Below are 21,038 nucleotides of genomic sequence, written 5' to 3'. Positions count from 1 at the left end.
GAGATTTTTTAATTCGGCTTTCTTGCGAATTGGAAACCATTGATCGTATTCAAGAGAGAAACCGCAGTTTGGGTGTAAAGATGACTTCATACCCGTCTTTGAACATGTGTGTGAAATGCAGCGGGAGCAACTGCCAACTCCTGAATCGATTGAAAGTGCGACTTCTGTGTTCTTGGCCTTGACTGAAATATTGGATGGTTACTAATTACATATGCAAAAATATATGCTTAAAAAAGAAAAGTGGTTAGATTTTGCAAATTTAATCGTTAAGTTAGTTCAAGTATGTTTCGTTTCGAATTTTATTTACAATGTGTCGATGATCAACACAAAATTATTATTCTTGTTATTGGAATTGATCATGAAGTAGTTAAACGTTGTTTTTTTTTCTTTGCTAAAATAAATTCACTTATATTGTTGTACACATTTAAAGACATGGCAAACTTGGCAAAAACAGATTAATCATGTTCTTCATTTCATTGTTAGATTGCAAAAGAATGAATGAAACGTCACTTATTGTTTGAAAACATGGCGGTCATTTAGTTATGAAATCCTCGTAAATTGTGGTATGTTCCTTTCAAAATATGGTTCTTTCAAAAGATTTATTAATATTTCATTTCAAACGTCAATATTTTAAACGAAATGACTGTTGTAAATCTTATATTTAATATTTACATGGGCACAAATATATGGTATGTTTATTTTGTATTTTCTTACTTGATTTTCTGTTCCTGCAACTCTAGTGTACATGTATATAGTACATGTTTGAAATAAATGTTCATTCTGCAATTCGATCTTAATTTTTTTTTGAATGTTCAAATGATTCGTTTATGAGGAAACGGAAAATTATTAAAATGTGACACACAATTTGGCTATTTGTTGATCAATTTCAGAGCTAGCTGATGTGATCGGTCTTTCTTCGTCGTCCGTCAAAATTTTCACTAAAGCGAAATCACCTACTCAGCTGTGTCAATGGCTTCAACCCGGCAAAGTAGGGGCATTGTGTTCGTGAAACACAATGCCCCCTACTTTGCCGGGTTGAAGCCATATATTTTACCTTTGACCTTGAAGGATGACCTTGACATTTCACCACTCAAAATGTGCATCTCCATGAGATACGCATGCATGCCAAATATCGAGTTGCTATCTTTAATATTGCAAAATTCTACCCTTTACCTTGAAGGATGACCTTGACCTGTCACCACTCAAAATGTGCAGCTCCATGAGATGCACATGCATGCCAAATATCTTCAATATTGAAAAAGTTATGGGCAATGTTAAAGTTTTCGGACGGACGGACGAACAGACAGACTGACAGTTCAAAAACTATATGCCACCCTTCAGGGGCATAAAAAGTTTAAGTTTTCTGACGGACTGACAGACGCCATATATTTGACATTTGACCTTGAAGGATGACATTGACCTTTACTTTTCACCACTAAAAATGTGCAGCTCCATGAGATGCACATGTATGACACATATCAAGTTGCTATGTTCAATATTGAAAAAGTTATGGCCATTAAAGTTTTCGAACGGACGGACACACAGACTGACACACAGACTGACTGACGGACAGTTCAACTGCTATATGCCACCCTACCGGGGGCATACAAATTTGAATATTTGTTTACGAGCCGGTATAGTTTTATATGAGTTTGTCTACTTGTGATACACGTACATAGATGTTTCACTAGTGTACATTATTCTGATTGGCTATGGTATATCATTTGACTGGGCGAGCTGCCTCCACGAAGCGCACGAGGAAATCGAGCATCGAGCGTTGGACTACTTGGATTAATTATGCCACGTGCGACATGTACACAGTCAAAAAGGAGGCGCTTACTAAATTCATGCACAAATAAATCCAAAATTATATTGTCTCTTTGCCAAACCATTGAAAACAAATGCACATGCAGACTGATAATTGTAATTACATGTATAAGGATTGAAACGCTCGTTTCTTCGCGTCATCGATGTAAGTATGTTAGTTTTGGTATTTAATTCGGCTTAATGCAAATTAGTTTCTCACAAAAAATGCACATTTTCAACTAGAGACAACTAAACATTTTACATTTAAAAGACCGGAAAGCGCGTTCAAGATAACACTTTTATAGCTGCAGTGATGTATCAAGCAGATACTATAATGGTGAGCATTAAAATATGATTCAATTTCAGATTTAACAAAAGTTGAGCTTCAAATCTTCGCATAGAAGCTTATTATTTAAATTATAAATCTCAAATTCTAAATATCAAATTTAAAAAGATGATTTATAAAACAACATAACAGCTTATGAGTTTTAGTCTACTCTGCTCACCTGAGGGAATGATATGAAAAGAAAGACGAGTTAAACTCGTTTGCAAATACTTTAGAACATTTATATGACAAAGGCTTACTTAAAGTCAATGTTAAGGTCTTCCAAAGTATTTAGTATAAGCATATATAGAAAATTACCCGACCCCCTGGTAGCCATGGTTTACCCGACCCCCTGGTAGCCATGGTTTACCCGACCCCATGGTAGACATGGTTCCCGACCCCCTGGTAGACATGGTTATCCCGACCCCCTGGTAGACATGGTTCCCGACCTCCTGGTAGCCATGGTTTACCCGAACCCCTATAGACATGGTTTTTAATACTGATTGACCAGAACCATTTTACAAATCAAAAGTGTCAAGAAAACAAAAGTTTTGGCCAAAGTTCATGAAGAGTGGTCTAAAAATGCTACTTTTAGAGTTTTCACATGTTTATATTATAAACAAAAAGAGAAAACTGACCCAACTCCTGACGGCCAATTTTTCCCCACCTATCAGTACCAATTTCGAACTTGTCTGAAAAATCAATAATACCAATTTTCTGACTAAGTTTCATAATGATTGGCAAAAAAAGTGACTTTAAGGGTGTTCACAAGCTTCTTTTACTACATAAAATCTATGGAAAATGACCTCATGGTGGCCATGTTTTTTGACGGACCAGAGTCAGTTTCAAACAAACTATACATATAGAGAAAACTGCCCCTGCCCCTGAAAGCCATATTTCTTCACCGATCTTGACAATGTTCGTACTCGTCCATGATTTAAATAAAACTATCACAAGGTCTTTATTCGTTGACCAAGTTACATTGTTTTCAACCCCACATGACCAGTTTAGAACTCAGTTGAGGTATGATTTGGACCAATTTCCTGACAATGTTTCATGAAGATCGGACAAGAAATACGGTCTCTAGTGTTCACAAGGCAATGGTTTACAACGGACACAGGTCGATCGAATATCACCATGAGTACTAAAGAGTTTATGTGAGACAAACACTGGGCAGCAAATTTGTTGACATAGGCATTGAAAGGACCAGTATGTATGTATGTATGTATGTATGTATGTATGTATGTATGTATGTATGTATGTATGTCTGTCTGTCTGTCTGTCTGTCTGTCTGTCTGTATGTCTGTATGTATGTATGTCTGTCTGTCTGTCTGTCTGTCTGTCTGTCTGTCTGTCTGTCTGTCTGTCTGTCTGTCTGTATGTATGTATGTATGTATGTATGTATGTATGTATGTATGTATGTATGTATGTATGTATGTATGTTTGTATGTTTGTATGTATGTATGTATGTATGTATGTATGTATGTATGCATGCATGCATGTATGTATGTATGTATGTATGTATGTACATATGTGAACATATGCGCATCTTGGCACTTCTATATTGTTTTAATACAAATTCAATTAGTGGCTGCTGAGTGCAGAAACCTAAAAGGTTATACCTTATAGTGCCTATGGCATCAACGGGCAATAACTCATCGAATCAGAATGATTAACATTGACATGAATAACATTGTTTTATAGTTTTATTCAAATGTTTTCAGAATTATAGAAATGGTTAAAGCTAAAAAAAAAATTGAATCATTTTGGAGAAAAATATATCATAAACCTACAAATATAATTGTCAATAACACATCGAATCAGAATGATTACATTGACATGAATAACAGTGTTTTGTACTTTCCTTCAAATGGTTTGAGAATTATAGAAATTGTTAAAGTTGAATAAAGAAGAGCTGTCTCCATAGGATGACATATGCCCCCGAAAAATGCTTTGACAGAAGTTATTAGATTTTTTCGAGACCTAAACGCTGATCTTGAACCTTAACGCGGACCCTTAGTTCAAGGTCAAGGTCAAGTCAAAGTGGTAAAACATTGTGTGCGTATGGTAAGGTCTTGTCCATATACACATGCTAACCAAATTTGAAGGTTACATCTGAAGCGACATAGAAGTTATGAGCATTTTTTGAAACCCTAACGCAGATTTTGAAACCCAAACGCGGATCCTAAGTTCAAGGTCAAGGTCAAAGGGGTCAAAATGTGTGTGCGTATGGAAAGGCCTTGTACATATACACATGCATACCAAATATGAAGGTTACATCTGAAAGTACTGAAGTACGCTCAATAGAACATTTGCGTTAAAAACTGAACTTAAAATGAGCAAAAATAAACAAAACAATATAGCACAATAAAAACTTAACTAAAATTTATTTCACAGTAAGTCGATATAAACTAATCCGGCATGACCATATTATTTGGGTACCATATACGCTTCCATAATTTTTAAACACCGCCCTTTGACCACATAAATTATATTGATTCCTTTAGTTATATCGCCATGTCAACATTATGTTACTTGCAAGTCATCAAGATATATGCCGTCATACAGTAAACAACACAGAAATAGTTAAATTTACATGACGGCTAGGTTCAAATATCTTCAGAGATTTAGGCTCTGATGCCAACATACGGGTTGTTTAAGTCTTGACAACTTATCTTATGTCGACAAATCAACATAATTTTAGGCGTCATGCTCTTTTGAAAATTACTTGCCATCGTAGTTTTAGTCGACACGATGAGTTATTTTTGACGACATGGCACCTTTTTTTATATCATGCCGTCATAGAATGTTTACATCATCACAGTATCAGGGTGTACCATATACGTTTCCATAATAAGCTAATAATATGGTAGACATAATCGAGGCAAATATACTGACTTGCATAGATAAAGAAAGTGCGTACACAGTATACCGTGAAGACCGAAAAAAAACTGGACATAGACGTCCAAAAGTTCCCTTTATTAGAATTATGTGACAAAGTTTCGATATTTTCGAACTGCGCACGCACTAGTTAGATGGAAGCATGTTTTCAGCTTGTTATCACTACACTTAAATCGCAAAATTTGAACTAAACAGTTTTTAAAATATTGGTTATTGTTACATTCATTAGGATTAAAATATGCATTGTGTGTGCGATTTTTGAATATCGCTTCATGAAAAATACTGGGCTGCCATTACGCAAACAGCGCAGCCTCATGGCTAGGTACGTATTAAAACATTTTGATCTTCACATGTGAACAACGTAACGTTACTTTATCTTGGCATGATAGTTGCCAGTGGACAATAATCAATCATGAAAGCCAAAGATATCTTGAAATAAATGTACTGAAGTGCTGCAATCTGCGGCAGATAGCACCGAACATGCAGGCACCATGTCAGAGGAAACTATTCGTTTTCTATCAATGAATAAATTCATTTTTATCAAATCTATCACAATAATATCCACCTAATTATCTGTGAATATCGTTCATCGCTGTATGTGTGCAAGTAACGGCTAAGGCAAGTTGATTCGCCGTTTAAATACTTTGTTAGCAATACAATTCTAATACACTATCATATATACGTATGTGTTAAGTACATGATGAAGTTGTGAAAGATATGAAGAAAATTATAACAATTAAATAACTCAAGTAATGATATAATATAATGTTGTAAATAATGGATGCTTCTTACATAAATGTATCGTAATGTAAATTGGTTGTGGGATGTTTATGCAGATGGACTATTGGGGGATTTTATTTTTGTAGGGTGGAAGAAAGAATAGGTGCTAGATAAATCGGCCCTGGGTTAATAACTACATAACGAGGCATCAAAAACACGCGCCGCTGATCGCCTGTTGTCAAACATTTTTCTGTTAAGGTATTTTTAAAAAAGCGTAAAATACAAAAGTACTACATCGTGAAATTACCTAATGCGTACAACCTAACGCTATCTTATCGTGGTTTCCCACAGACATTATTCAATCTAAAGCGCAACGCATTTTAAGAAGAGTACATTAATATCTAAAAACGCGATACCCGCGGACAGAAAAATACATCGATATCGATACATTTTAATTTTCGCATAAGCGCATGATGGTAAATTTAGAAACGCTTTATGCATTTCCGGCAAGTGTTTATTTATTCGTTGTTTGCAGCAAAGCTTTTTCTGCGTGTTTATCCATTAATACACGTGTCGCTACTTAAACACAAGTATTTTGGAAGTACTTGCTAGGCTGCACTGAAACAACAATCGTGTAATTCTTCAGATGATAACATTAGAGCGATTCAGACGCCATATTGTATTGATGCAAAAGTAGGGATATGTTTGATACAAAGTTATTCAGGTCGACAAGAACTACAAAGATTTTAACATCAAAGCACGTCTAAGTTGAAATTATAAGCAGTATCATAATCCTCAATAAATACATACTGAATGCCAATGTTTCAAGCCCGAAGTATACCATGAAAAAGATTACCAGATGTGTACAGATATTATTCGTACATTAAATATCATCCAAATTAAGACAGTCAAGAGGTCATTGAAGCTAATTTTCGATATGCATCTGGTATATGAGTTGCTACGGGTTTGAAAAGAAGTTGTTATAAGTAGTGGTACTAGTAATAGGAGCATTCGCAATAAAAGAAGTTGTATGAATATAGGTAGAAGTGGTGGTGTTTGTGAAGGTGTGGAGGTGCTGGCTGCGGTGAACATAGTGGTGAGGTTGTGGAAGTGGTGAACGTGGTGGTTGTGGTGGTGGTTGAAGTATTACTGGAACTACTTGTCATATAAGTAGCAGATGTTGGTGTTTAAGTAGAGGTAGTTGAAGAAGTAATAGTTATTGAAGAAGTAGAATTATTAGTAAGTTAAACATTACACATAGCTGAGTAGAGAAAACGATGAAGTAAACAGCGGTAGTCTAGTAGTGTCTCGATAATATAATATTAAGTAAATTTGAGATTTTTTTATAAACGCCATTAATTTCTCCCATCTATTTCCGCGCTCTACACAATCAACTTTATTGCTCTTGTATTACTTAATTTTCCGGAATAAACACGAATGATCATTTGAATTAGTTTTAAGTACGCATCCATCCTAAATCCCAACATCACCTCTTGAACTCGACATTTGATTGAAAAGCCATTCTATCGGAATGTTTTTGAAGACGCATCGGCGCATGCGCCACTTTTGTATTATCGAGTTTGTAATTGAAAGCGAAACGTACATGAAAAAAGCCTGTACAATTACTGTTTATTGTCGGTTAATTCCACAAAAATAAATGCATACAAAAAAGCCTGTAAGGTTATTTTCTACGACTGCAAGAAACACAGTACATTCAGATAATTAGAGAACAGTGCAACACAGAAATTAAACAGGTAAATTCACGATTATTATTATTCAGCACGTACATACAAATTGTTATGTAAATCACTGCATTGGTTTCCAATCCCGTAACGCCATTATGCCAAGTAGTTGCGCACATTTTTGTGGCTGTATAAGCCACATAATTACCCATTTCGTTTATTATTTGACGCTATGCAATATCCGAGTTAAAATCATTTTGACAACCAATTTAAATTTATAGGTGTATAGACCGGTATGACAATGTATTGGAATCTAGCGCATATTAAATTTGGGTTTACATCGCGTATCATGGTCAGTATAAAAGAGAATGACTGTGTAATAGTCATTCTCCAGAAACGTTACTAGGAGAATACTATTTAGTTATCGTCAATTACTTATTATCCTATACTAGTAAATGAACTAAATAAACCTATATAAGTCGTATTCTGAGAAAACTGGGCATAATGCATGTGCGTAAAGTGTTGTCCCAGATTATCCTGTGCAGTCCGCACAGGCTAATCAGGGACGACACTTTCCGCCTGAATTGGATTTTTGCTAAGAAGAGACTTCATTTAAACGAAAACGGATTGCACAGGCTAATCTGGGACGACACTTTACGCACATGCATTATGCCCAGTTTTCTCAGAACACTACTCAATTATTTAAAGCAGTGGGTAATTTTCTTAGTTATTGATAGCCTTTCCCTCCAGTTTTCACATGATCACCGGAAAATAAGTGTACAATAGACAATGATGAAACACTGTTAGTTAAGTAAGTTAACAAATAATTATATGCATTTCGTAGCTTCCTTTCCTAAGCTATTCGTAGGCTTTGCTTAAGCTAATGTTTTGAATATTTTTATCTAAAATTTCAAAGCATTCAATCTAAGAAAAGTGTCAGCTTTAAAGGGATCTTTTCACGTTTTGGTAAATTGACAAAATTGAAAAAAGCTGTTTCAGATTCGCAAATTTTCGTTTAGGTTATGATATTTGTGAGGAAAAAGTAATACTGAACATTTACCATGGTCTAATATAGCCATTATATGCATCTTTTGACGATTTAAAAACCTGAAAATTATAAAGCGTTGCAACGAGAAACGATTGAATAATTTGGAGAGTTCTGTTGTCGTTTAATTTTGTGAAACTACGAAGATTGCTAATATATAGTATAAACTACGCCTCAATATATAATTGGCAGGATGGCCGAGCGGTCTAATTGGTTTTTACTCCAGGACTCCGGTGGTCACTGGTTCGAGCCCTGCTGCGGGCTACTTTTTTTCCCTTTTTTATATTTTATTCTTGATTTTTTACTGAAGCTTTTTAGATCCAATGTTTACATTTATCAATATAAAGCATTTAATGACAAACTTCAAAACATGCCAAAATCTGTGAAAAGGCCCCTTTAAGTTAAATCATTATTAATACTGTTTCGAAATATATAATTAGTATGTAATTAATTTCATTCACTAAATTTGTTTTATCGTTAACTATATTTATGCTATGAGGCTCCGTTTAACATATTTATCAGAACATCGTAATATTATAAATAAAATATGTTTCGAAAGCAGTTCCATTTTCTACTGTAATATTCACTTAAAAATTATTAAGTCAACACCAACCAACACCAACCACTGAACACAGTGCAATATCACCAAAACTTTACAAATCTCGTTATTGCAGTTTTAATGCGCTATTTTTTGTGATTAAGAAGGCACGTCCTTAAATCCTATAGGCATACTAAGACATTGTATTTAAAGAAATTATCTTTAAAACGAAGATATTAGCATAACACGATATAACATTATGTGCAGTAAATTAATAATATGTGTTTTTGTTATATATATCAATTTGACCGTACTGTTTTCTGAGTGTACGATTGTAAAGACTGTCTTCACAATTTAGCTTTATGTAACACCATAGGCTTAAAGTGATATTATGGGCATCTAACAGGTTATAGGTGTCTATCGCAATCGTTGTTTATTTTTGGTGTTTTCACTTCATATACACTAATATTTGTTAATGCAGCATCAACATACTAAAACACTATCCCGGAAAGAGAAAAATAATGCATTTGAATATCAACCGTACTTTCGTTTGACAACTGATCATGAATGTACGATTTGAACCTAAATTTAGTTTTAGTGCAGATTCGTTCATACGACACAAAGACACAATTGTGTTTTACGGATCATTTCAGCTTACAGGACTGGGTGGATCACGTAAGAATATCGAATATAAAATATATTTTTATAAACAACTGGTAGCATGATGACTTGTAGATAATTGGTCAGTAACCACATTTTAAGTAACTCTTTTGACCTGTTAATTTTTTTCAGCTCAATTCAACAGCGCAACATGCACATAATATCACTTTAATTAAAACGCTAGCTGTGTGGATATCATCAAGCATGTAACTATTTTGCCCCGAGTAAGTTTTAGTTAAATCATAGATACACGGATATTAATAGTTTTTGTATATATCATGTGAATGTATTCATGAGTACGCGAATTTACGAGTTGAAAACTTAAATGCATGTTTTTGTGGTATGCGCAAACTATACTACGGTTTTAACTGTTATTGTTAAATATACAGTTTAACTTATACTTCTTATAGTTGGTGTAAATAATACGATGTGTTCAACGGTTACGTATGTTTAGTCGCTTCGATTATGCTTTATGCTAGAAATGCACATAAAGCATCTCAGACACGAATTAAAAAATCTGTTTTTATCCAGATTTGAGATAACGACTGTAACCACATGTAACAAAATAAGTGTATTTATATAACTGTTGATATTTTTCCTTTATTGTGAATATTGAAATTGAATTAACAAAGTTTATTCGGCGTTTCACGTGACTGCACATAAAAGGTTATCATAACGTTATATAAGGGAATACCCATTAAACAAAGAATGCCCGTTAATAATTGAATTGTGATTTTATTAGTGACATTTCTGATGACATCTCATGTCGTTTTACAAATTGTGCGCTTTTACTTACATTAGAATATAACTCCTATAGAGCCATATCGTGGACCATTCAACTCACAAACACCACGAAGAATCCATTAAAACGTTAACTTGATTAAAAACAATCATCATTTGACTAAATCGATATTTATGCACGTTTGTATTATCCAACACTTAAATCAGAAAATGCCTAATGGATCACACATTGTACTCCAATAGATGTTTGTTTCGCAATAAAAAACACACAATATTTATGTCACCTTAAGCCGTTATATGTGTAATTGTAACACAATACTTCATGAATCGTCTCACTGGCTGTATTTATAACCGCAACCATACATAACCGACAAGAAATTACACTGTGGATGGCGACATCCATCCGTTAAATGTCCGCAAAACTAAGCGCGCGTTTGGCAATCCAGGAACTCGCCTGCTATAAAACACCCACAATGTGAATGTTCCGTCGAAACGATAACACCAGAATTCTCGATATGAACTCTTTAGAAGCGGTCAGTATAAACATCTATAAACTCGTCTTCATTGCATGGACTTTGCTGATTGATAACCCTATTATTAAAATTGTAAATTCCGAGCTAGGTTATTGTAGGAAAATATGTACGTCACAATCGGCTCGGGGCGCTAATTTGTCTTTGCTGCATTTTATGAAATTCGGCTCTAATGTATAATTGTTCTTGCCTATTTTGTGTTATTGTAACATATATCATTATATTACAATTAAACACATATAAAAAATCGTATAATCTCGCTTTAAACACGACGAATGTTTGAAATGGAGTGTGATTTAGCTGTGAAAACGTACACTGAATCGTAAAGCAATTACATTTTAAAGAGTTAATAGTGATTTACTATTTACTTAGCAAGTACATTTTACAGGTGACTTATTGGGTGGATTATAGAGATTGGATGAGAGGGTAAATGGGCGATTGACTAGGTGCACGGATACATACTTAAACCAGGCCACTACAAGTTCGCCGTGTATCCAATGCAGGTTATAAACTAGAGTTGAAACTCTAATTCGGCTGTTTATGTGTGTATTGAACAAAACAGATGTTTAGTGTCATATGAAAGCATTACGCAGTTATCTTATAGTCTCCTGATAGCTTTCTAAAAATACAATTCCTGAAATAAATTGAGATTCTCATCATTTGCTAATTAGGGCGGAAAACGTTGCTGCGTGTGTTTGCAGTTTCATAACCCAATAGGCGATTGAAAGTTTCCCTAGATCGCTGTTCCATATATCATGTACTATTTTAAAGCATCGATGTTTTCATCAGCGTTATCTCTGATCGGCAATTTTAGTGTTCAACATGAGAAACATATGGCCACTAGATTGGAAACGGAAATACTATTGCACACTTTGTTTCTTTGATATTTGCGTATGCTAAAGGGCTCTGTATTGGTCGCAAAATCTATATTATTGCCGCCTTGTTTTATTGACGCATTGTATGTGATTTATAACGTAATAATAGATTAATAGCACAAAAAATAAGTCGATTTAAATGACTATTGTCAAAAAAATTGTATCACTTTGGAACACGAAATCTTTGGTGATAAAATGTCTTCTTATGTAGTGGTCTTTAATACATCGGGTTAGCATACAATCAGCTGTACTTTAAATCAAATACATAAAACTCAAAGGGCACCAACATTACATAACTCGCCCCACAATGTCTTATTGAACAATCCGTTTTTAGATGAAGAGAACATACGCTCACTTAGAAGGCTTATTAAGACATGTTACTTATTCTTCTTAGTTCATTACCATAATGTTAGATAATGTGTTGAATGCAATGCAGAAAATATTGTATTGCTTTCAAGGGACCTTTTCACAGATTTTGGCATGTATTAAAGTTTTTCATGAAATGCTTTACATTGATAAATGTAAACATTATATCTAATAAAACTCCAGTAAACAATAAAAACAAAAATGTAACCCTTGACTGATCTCGAACAGCAGACCCCTGGAGTAAAAGTCAACGCTTAAACCACTCGGCCATCCGAAATGTGTCTAATGGGTTGATTGCTTCACTCGCATCTGACATGACGTGGTAAATTGAATTAGACAGGAGGATACCGAGAAATTACTAGTTCTATGTCGTTTTAATAAGACAAAATAATAAAACAAAAAATTAATAGGAACAACTAATGTTTCGCTTTCAAATAATTCTTACAGTACGGGACTATGGGATTCATGTATGTGACGTCAATAAGGTCACGATGTCGCATGTCGTTCTCATCTTGCTTACACTCGGGTGAGGGTACAGTAAAGAAAATACTTGTGAATTAAGTGATGGAGAATCCCAAGGGACTATAATAAGTGTAGAAAAACTTAGCCATAAATATGCAACACAATATGCACGTTCATAATCATCCCATTATTTCTTTAGTGTCAAATATCCTTTTTCAGCATAGCACAATTATTAGAAAATATTATGTTCTTCGGATTTCATTTTAAACAAACTTATTTTTCAAGATGAGGACTTATTTTTCCTCAATTGATAATAAAAAATACACAATTTATAATGACAAAATTATTATCAATTGGTCGGTTATTTACCAATTACTCTGATGGCTAAGTAATATCTCATAACGGTTAAATGCGTTTCAATATACACTTTGCCGTATAATTACATAATATCGCACGGATGTCTGAAAATTAAGGATGGAAATCCTTTAAAAGTAATAATTAAAAGGCTTCTAAGAAGTTTAACGTCCTTTTTATACTGAGTATCTTCAATATAAATGCTCTTTGAAATGTTTAAGCACATATTTAAACAACGGTGGAGCGATCGTTTGGACGCATTAGTGCAAACATTAAAACACATACAAGTAGTCTGAAAATTACTCATTCATTTCGCATTATTTTTTTCTTCTTGTATTTTAAGACGATTTTGAACATCGTAATGTGATGACAAACAACTCATGTTATTTTATATTATTTTGTACATATGTATAAAAGTGTATGATTGTGTGTTTCATTTCACGAACGTGTCTGTATTTGACAAATATATCATGAAGAACTTTATAAAAACATATTTTGTTTTCTTTTTCGAAAGGTGCTTTTAACACTCTAGAACCAAAAACCTTTGCAATTACATTTTATATCGAGCATAATCTTAAATAATTGAAATAAACAATGGAAGCACTCATGTGAAACGGCCAAAATTAGCATCAATAAATCGATTGCTACAAATCTGGAGGATATCATATACAAGTATTTACGTAATAACCCGAACGTATATTTAAGCAATACAGCGATACTAGTTAATGGACCGCAGGTTGTTCATACATTTTTTTCTTCAGAATAGTATGTTTCACACTTACCTTCAATGATGCTCTAAACAGTAAACATCAACTATTTGAGTTGCGTTCTGAGAAAACTTGGCATAATGCATTTGCGTAAAGTGTCGTCCCAGATTAACCTGTACAGTCCGCACAGGCTAATCAGGGACGACACTATCCGCTTTTATGGTATTTTTAGTTTCAATGAAGTCCCTCCTTACCTAAAATCAAGTTAAGGCGGAAAGTGTCGTCACTGATTAGCCTGTGCGGACTGCACAGGCTAATCTGGGATGACACTTTACGCACATGCATTAAGCCCAGTTTACTCAGAACACGACTCATTTACATGTACCCAAAATGTTGTTTTCCTACAAATGATGTAAATATCATATTACAGTTCACAATACCAATACAATCTATTACATGCAACTCTAACAAGTACTGTCATAAAGAAGCATCGTTCTTATGAAGACTTGCACAATTTCAGCGCCATGTGTCCAGTAACTAAACGGATAAAAACTGGCATTATAATGCTCTCAACGAAAACCTTCGTTATTGTAACTTAATTATAGTTGTGATAGAGATATTCTAACTTAAATATAACCGTTGTATCTGTAAGATTTTAATAAATATAACAATAACTGTAATTAAGTATTTGTTGTTAAATAAAAGAATATAAACACTAGCTAGTCGTTGACATGAACATTTTACATTTATTGGATTCCTAATCTAAATATCCATTTTAAAGCTGGTACACTTATAATGCTCTTGGAATAACTGGTTTTACCCCAAACAAATTGTCTGTCCTAACACCACTGTAAAATTTTGCAAACTTTTTTGTCAATATCAATGTGTTCTGTAAACCAGTTCACACGTTTGTTTTCAATTAATTAATCCATTTATGCCTAGCGTCTAGAAAAAAGGCCTTGGCAAACAGCGTAGACCCAGATGAGACGCCGCATGATGCGGCGTCTCATCAGGGTCTGCGCTGTTTGCTTAAAGGAATTTTTGTAAGAAATATTCTTAATATAGAAATAAATATACTAGACATCCCTTATTTTGAAAATAAATTGATCCAATTTAGAAGGATGGGAGAGTCCACTAAGCATAAATGGGTTAATTAATTGCAACCGTAATACATCCCAATACATTCTGCGAACGCGGCTAACGTGCCATCGTATCACTCCATATATCATTCTAGCCGTCAACTAGATTAGGATTTAAGTTTAAATGGCTTTAGGTAACGCATGACAAATGCTATTTGAGTTGGAATTAAGGTGATACCTTGGCTATACTTTGTTGTTTAATTATTTTATAGCACTCAATACCAGTTGCAATCTGAGGGAATGTCTGTATATTGTTATGAAAGTATAAACATAATATTTATAAAAGTATTGTATCGCAACATTTAATTTTTTGCAACAAAGATCACATTAAAAAATGAATGATTTTGATATCAAGTCAATACATTCGGGTGTGTGATTAATAGCGTGTTTATTGCATGAATAAACAATACATTATTTACAGTTTAATATATACATACAATACTCCTAGTCAGTTAGATTAATAAACTTTTTTTACACTCTGCTCTAAAGTTTTGTCTTTTCAACTATGATAACATTCTGCATTATTTTTTGTGTTATAACATATACTCACTCACGCACAAACCGTTACTGTTTCACATATTTATGGTATCATCAACGGTATGAAAAACATTTTCACCGGATGTCAAATTCAGACGGGCCCAATTGCCTCTATATATTCCCTTATCCAAACACCATTGAGAAATAGTCGACACGGCTTAGTGTGCAATTTATACAGTCGGCCGTTAACCCTTTCAGCGCTGGAACCGAATTTTAAAGGCCTTTGCAAACAGTTTGGATCCAGATGAGATGCCACAAAACGTGGCATCTCATCAGGTTCCAAACTGTTTGCTATTCTAATAGTATTCTTTCAAAAAAAAATCGAAGAAAATGCTAATTTTTAAAAAATTCAGCAGACAACATTTTAGCAGACGACAAATTTCCCAGCATGCAAAGGGTTAAAACATAAAACAAGCTTGCGCCCACGTAAGTGTTCAGTGTAAAACCATTTAAATGCATCGCAATTAATTTACCCATTATATATAATTAAAAATCATTTTTTATGTTCATATTGTGTAACATACAATTTACCGCAATATCTATGGGCGGTCATGGCGGATTTGTAATTTGTATTGATCTTTAGAATATGTTTCGATGATCATAGGCCATATGGATGAATTTACGTAGAACTTTTGAAATGATTTATTCATTTTGAAAGATTACAATTAAGGCTAACATCCAATGTGCTCATTCACATGGGTGACAGAATTGATTTGTAAAAATGCGAAGTGTTGGTTGCCGACTTATGTGTGCGAATTTGCTCACATACATTGACACCGAATATTAAATGGGATGTAAATGTGTATTTTTTAATGATATTTGAACGTTGAACTCAATGTCTTGGTTTACTTTTTATTTGTAAGAGTAATTTACTTTCGATTAACAAGACGTAATACAATTTGGTTAATACGTGCGCCATGGTTCTGTAAACAAAGTATGCCATGAAACCATTATGCGTATGCGTACTTTGAAGAGAACGTATTTGTCATATCGATTATGTTAATTTACATAATAATCTATATAGTTTTTAAGAAAATTATATGAGTATAGAATATACCGAGAGTAGCTGCAATTTAATTTAAACGATACATCACACAGATTAAATTGAAATGGTAAGAAAAAAAGAAATTAAATAGTGCATATTTAAATATGCAAGTTGCATTTTCATTTCTGAGAAGAGTGAGCTGTGTTTTAACATGTGAGTGTGTGTGTGTCCTATCTGAAATACATATGCAACACATGTGTTATATATTTGAACGAAATCCATATCAAATAAGTCTTTAGGCATTGATCTTCCAATGTATCTTCAGCAATTTATCACGACATTTAAACATATACAACTTATACAATATGCAAACGAATTGTAAAGATACAATAGACAGACGATGTTCATTTATGATTATATATACATTATTAAAGATAAGCGATAAGTTCATTTACCGTCAATGAACGAGTGCGTCTGTGAATATTCTAGAGATTTTAGACATTGTTACATGCGTTGCTTTTGTTTTTTTTCTAGTTTTGAGCCTTTGCGATTGGGAACAGATAGGAACACAACGGTTTATCATCATTATAAAAGGTTCTTGACATATCGCATTAATCATTTACATTATCATTTTATAGTTTCACCATAACTGGTTTTATATGATGTACTATGCTTGGATTACAGCTTGTTCTCTAAAGATATTTGATTATGTTGTTGCCATTGAACAATCCTTTAGATTGATAAATACTCAATAAAAATAATTAATGTCTAGACAATTTTACCAACAGAGATATCGCCATATTTATATGATTCTGGTTGCCGTAATGAAATCCTATAGATAAATAAATATTTAATGATAATTGATAATACTAAAGGTCTAAACAATTCAATCAATAGAGGTTATGCAATATTTATGTGATTCTGATTGCAACCGTAAAATCCTCAAGATCCGGTTTTGAAATGCAAGCTAATTAATGATTAAAACACGCTTGTTAGCCAGACCCGATATGCCATTCATGTTGTTCCAATCGTTATAACAAACTAGAAACATTTAAGTGTATTCCTTAATCTATTAATTAATATAGAGCATTCGTTTATTTTTTCAATAAACACATTTTCCCAATATGTGAATAGAATGAGCAAATACAACTTTTGATTAAATACTCACACAAGCATGGATTCACGTCTCTTAACTTTCTCTTTCAAGCGTGTGATAAATGCAAACAACCAAACGTTACTTTATTACAACATGAAAAATATCAGTGGGCGATGATCAATCAAGAGACACATTTATTTGGAAATAAAGCCGAAGATGAAACTTGCCCTTAAAATCTCTAAAAGTAGGAAATGTAGATCAGAAACAAGTCTTTTCGTAAACGTTGTTTCACTTTCCACAAAGTAGTTTTAAACTTTAATGAGTATGTTCTTAATCAAAGAACATTTTTTTGAGTAACTATTTTATAACCCGAATGCTCAAGCAAACTTTTGAATAGTTTGAAATTGCTGGCAGGTGCCTTTTTCGGTACGTTTATTACAATCCGAGCCAAGACACTCCAGATGAACTTTGCGTTTATCCTCAATCTTGGCAATGTACAGGGGGGGGGGGCTGTTAACGGTAAAAAGAAGAAAAACTCTTCGTATTGTTGTACTAGCAAAATTGTATAAATCATACAATGTAATGCTCATTGTTTAGTTATCTGCTGTTTAGTTTGTGTTGCTATATAAGGCTTATCAGTTATATCAATAGTACAATTAATATCATCCTATCGTGCTTATTACTTGTTCTCTATTTCTCATTTGATGTGCACGAGAAAAGTGGAATATTTTTTATTATTTTTACTATAATAATATTTTTTTTTAAATAAATAAATAAATAATAATAATAATAAAATATAATAATAATAATAATTATTATTTTTATTTAATTATTATTATAGTAAAAATAATAACAAATGCTCGACTTTTATCGTGCACATCAAATGAGAAATAGAGAACAAGTAATACGCACGATAGGTTTATTCAGTTTGTTTATTACTTGAATGAAAAAGAATGATCGTTAGAATAACGTTTTAGTAATCATCAATCATACTCTCCAACATCGCCATTTGAAAGGGGCATATGTTTTAAGAGGCATCATATGGGAATGCTTTGAAGACATATGGGTTCTTCGCTAAAATTGTATAACTGAGTTGTCTAATGAAAACCGGAATGCAAATGCAAAATACGTGTACAATTAGTGTTCTTTAGACAAACAAAAAAGAATCGGAAACAAATCATGTTTGAAAATGAGTTCGCATTTGACTGAGAAACAGACACCAAGATGCTATACATCCAGATGTATAGAGAGCATTGCACCATGCGGCTTATACAACTATAACATGTAGAAATATACATACTGAAAAAATACACTGCTCCTTCCGGGTTTGTAATTATTTTAATAACTTATGTGTGTGTGTATGGTATAGACATGCATTTTGGTAACGTTAACATTTTCAATTCGTGTCTGATCAGCGTAAACATGTTTATTTGAGACCACATTAAGTTTTACTTTATTTTGAACAGACGTACATTTCTTATGTGTATCTTCGTATGGGAAACATGGTTATATTAACATAGAAATGCATGCCTTAGGATTTGCGTTCTTAATGAATTGCTCGAAAACAGACGTCAGTTTCTCTAATGCAAACATTTGGTTTGCTTAATGCATTGGTCATTTCAAATGCGTAGTTGTGACAATATATGATATACGGTTTGGTTGTAGTATGCGAAACGTTAGTATATGCATTATGCATTCAGATTGTAAAATGAAGACACAAAGCAGACGATGTTAATATATCATATTTTATTATGATGTTTTATTGAAGACATAATGTATCCATTCATGTATCGGCGAAAACCATATGCCTCTGTGTAATATTGGGGATTTCTTGCAATCGTGTTAAAAGAGGTTTAGTGTTTTTGGTATTTTGTTTATGCACATGATTCTACACGTGTCATTGTGTGAAGGAAATAAATAAATTGTCTCTGTATGAATCATTTAATACAATCAGTGTTTAAACACAAATATGTATGGTAAAATTATGCTCTTCAAAATTGAAACTTCACGCTGGACTATTTGTTATTAAACACACAACGTGTATGTTCTCCATTAGACTGGGTAATAGTTTTCAATGACTGCCAGGTGTTCGTTAGAATAAAATCGGTACGCTTATGATACTCAAAGCCACGAAAACACTTTGGGCAATTGGAGTAAGGGAAGTAGCAATATTCATGTGAACTTGTCAAAGAACTGAATTATTAATTATAATCGTTAAATAAACGGCAATCTTTTTTTCTTATAAACATTGCTTATCAGTTAAACCAGTAGTTTTATTGTTATAATCATTATCATTATTATAAGTAGTAGTAGTAGTAACAGTCAAAGTAGTAGTAGAAAAAATGTAGAATTATAAGCAGCATCATCAACAGTAAAAGCAGTAGCAAAGGCATAAGTAGAAGAAGCAATAGCAGCAGTGTAAGCAGTAGTAGCAGTAACATTATTATTAACAAGATTGTATTACAAAGGCACTTGTGTTAATAAAACAATAATATTTTGTAGCGGACATGGCAAACGCTATAGTAAAATAAGGACATTAATCTCATCGTTAGTTTGTTGAGTAAGAAGGAACGTTAAATTGAGGTTTAAGTTTTTTTTCAATAATGCATAAAGATAACATACGATTCAATATCCGATTATTTTCCTATTTTATTCTTTATTAAATGAGGCAAAAATGCAACAAACACGTTGGGTTTATCAACTCATTTTCCGCACTGTTTTATTGCAAAGTTATTGCATTACTTGATTCACTTGATAAACCAGTAATCATAAGAGTAACATTTTGCGTCAATCAGAAATCTCAACAGAAACTCTCAAACATGACATATATTTTGAAATAACTTCAAAGAGGAATGTTTCGAAGACTTGTTGGATCGTGCGCTTATATTGTGTAACCGAGTTTTCTAATTGAAAACGGAACCTAAATTCCAAATGCCGGTACAGTTATTGCTGGTTCAGCTATTGCTTCTTAATAACAAGCCCCTTTAAAAACAAACAAGCACGAAGAACAAATGAAAGCAAAGGCTGTTAGCAAATGAATATATGTTTCGTTAAAAACGGCATAAAGATACAATCATAAAAACAAAACTTCTTTGTTCCACTATCATAGCAACCACCTAGTTACTAATAAAGGCGCTATAGAGCGCGAAGCGCGACACGTATTATTAATTGTAATAATGAGTCTTGATAAAGGAAGCAGCCGCTTATCAATGAGGAGCACCATCACAGCACCCCAGTCTCATTACTATCAAGTCCTCCTACAGGTTTTTTTTAAGAACCACATATAGAAGGCCGCAGGCCTGACCCGTATCTTGACAGTGGTATGGACCTTTAACCCCGCTCACTTTCCAACGTTTAAACTTCCGTGTTTACATTTAAACCGACTATTAATAGCTTATTAATATCTTAGTTAGAATTTTATTTTTCAAGCGGTTCCGTAGTGTAGTGGTTACACGCTCGCTTCACATGTGAGAGGCCCAAGATTCAAGCCCCAATGGAATCAAATTATTTAATTTGTGTTCTATGTTAACGTTTTGTTTTGATGTAGACATTTTAGTTTAAATAAACAT

This window comes from Dreissena polymorpha, chromosome 2, assembly GCF_020536995.1.
Source record: "Dreissena polymorpha isolate Duluth1 chromosome 2, UMN_Dpol_1.0, whole genome shotgun sequence".
NCBI lineage: Eukaryota > Metazoa > Mollusca > Bivalvia > Myida > Dreissenidae > Dreissena > Dreissena polymorpha.
Note: the sequence above shows the minus strand (reverse complement) of the source record.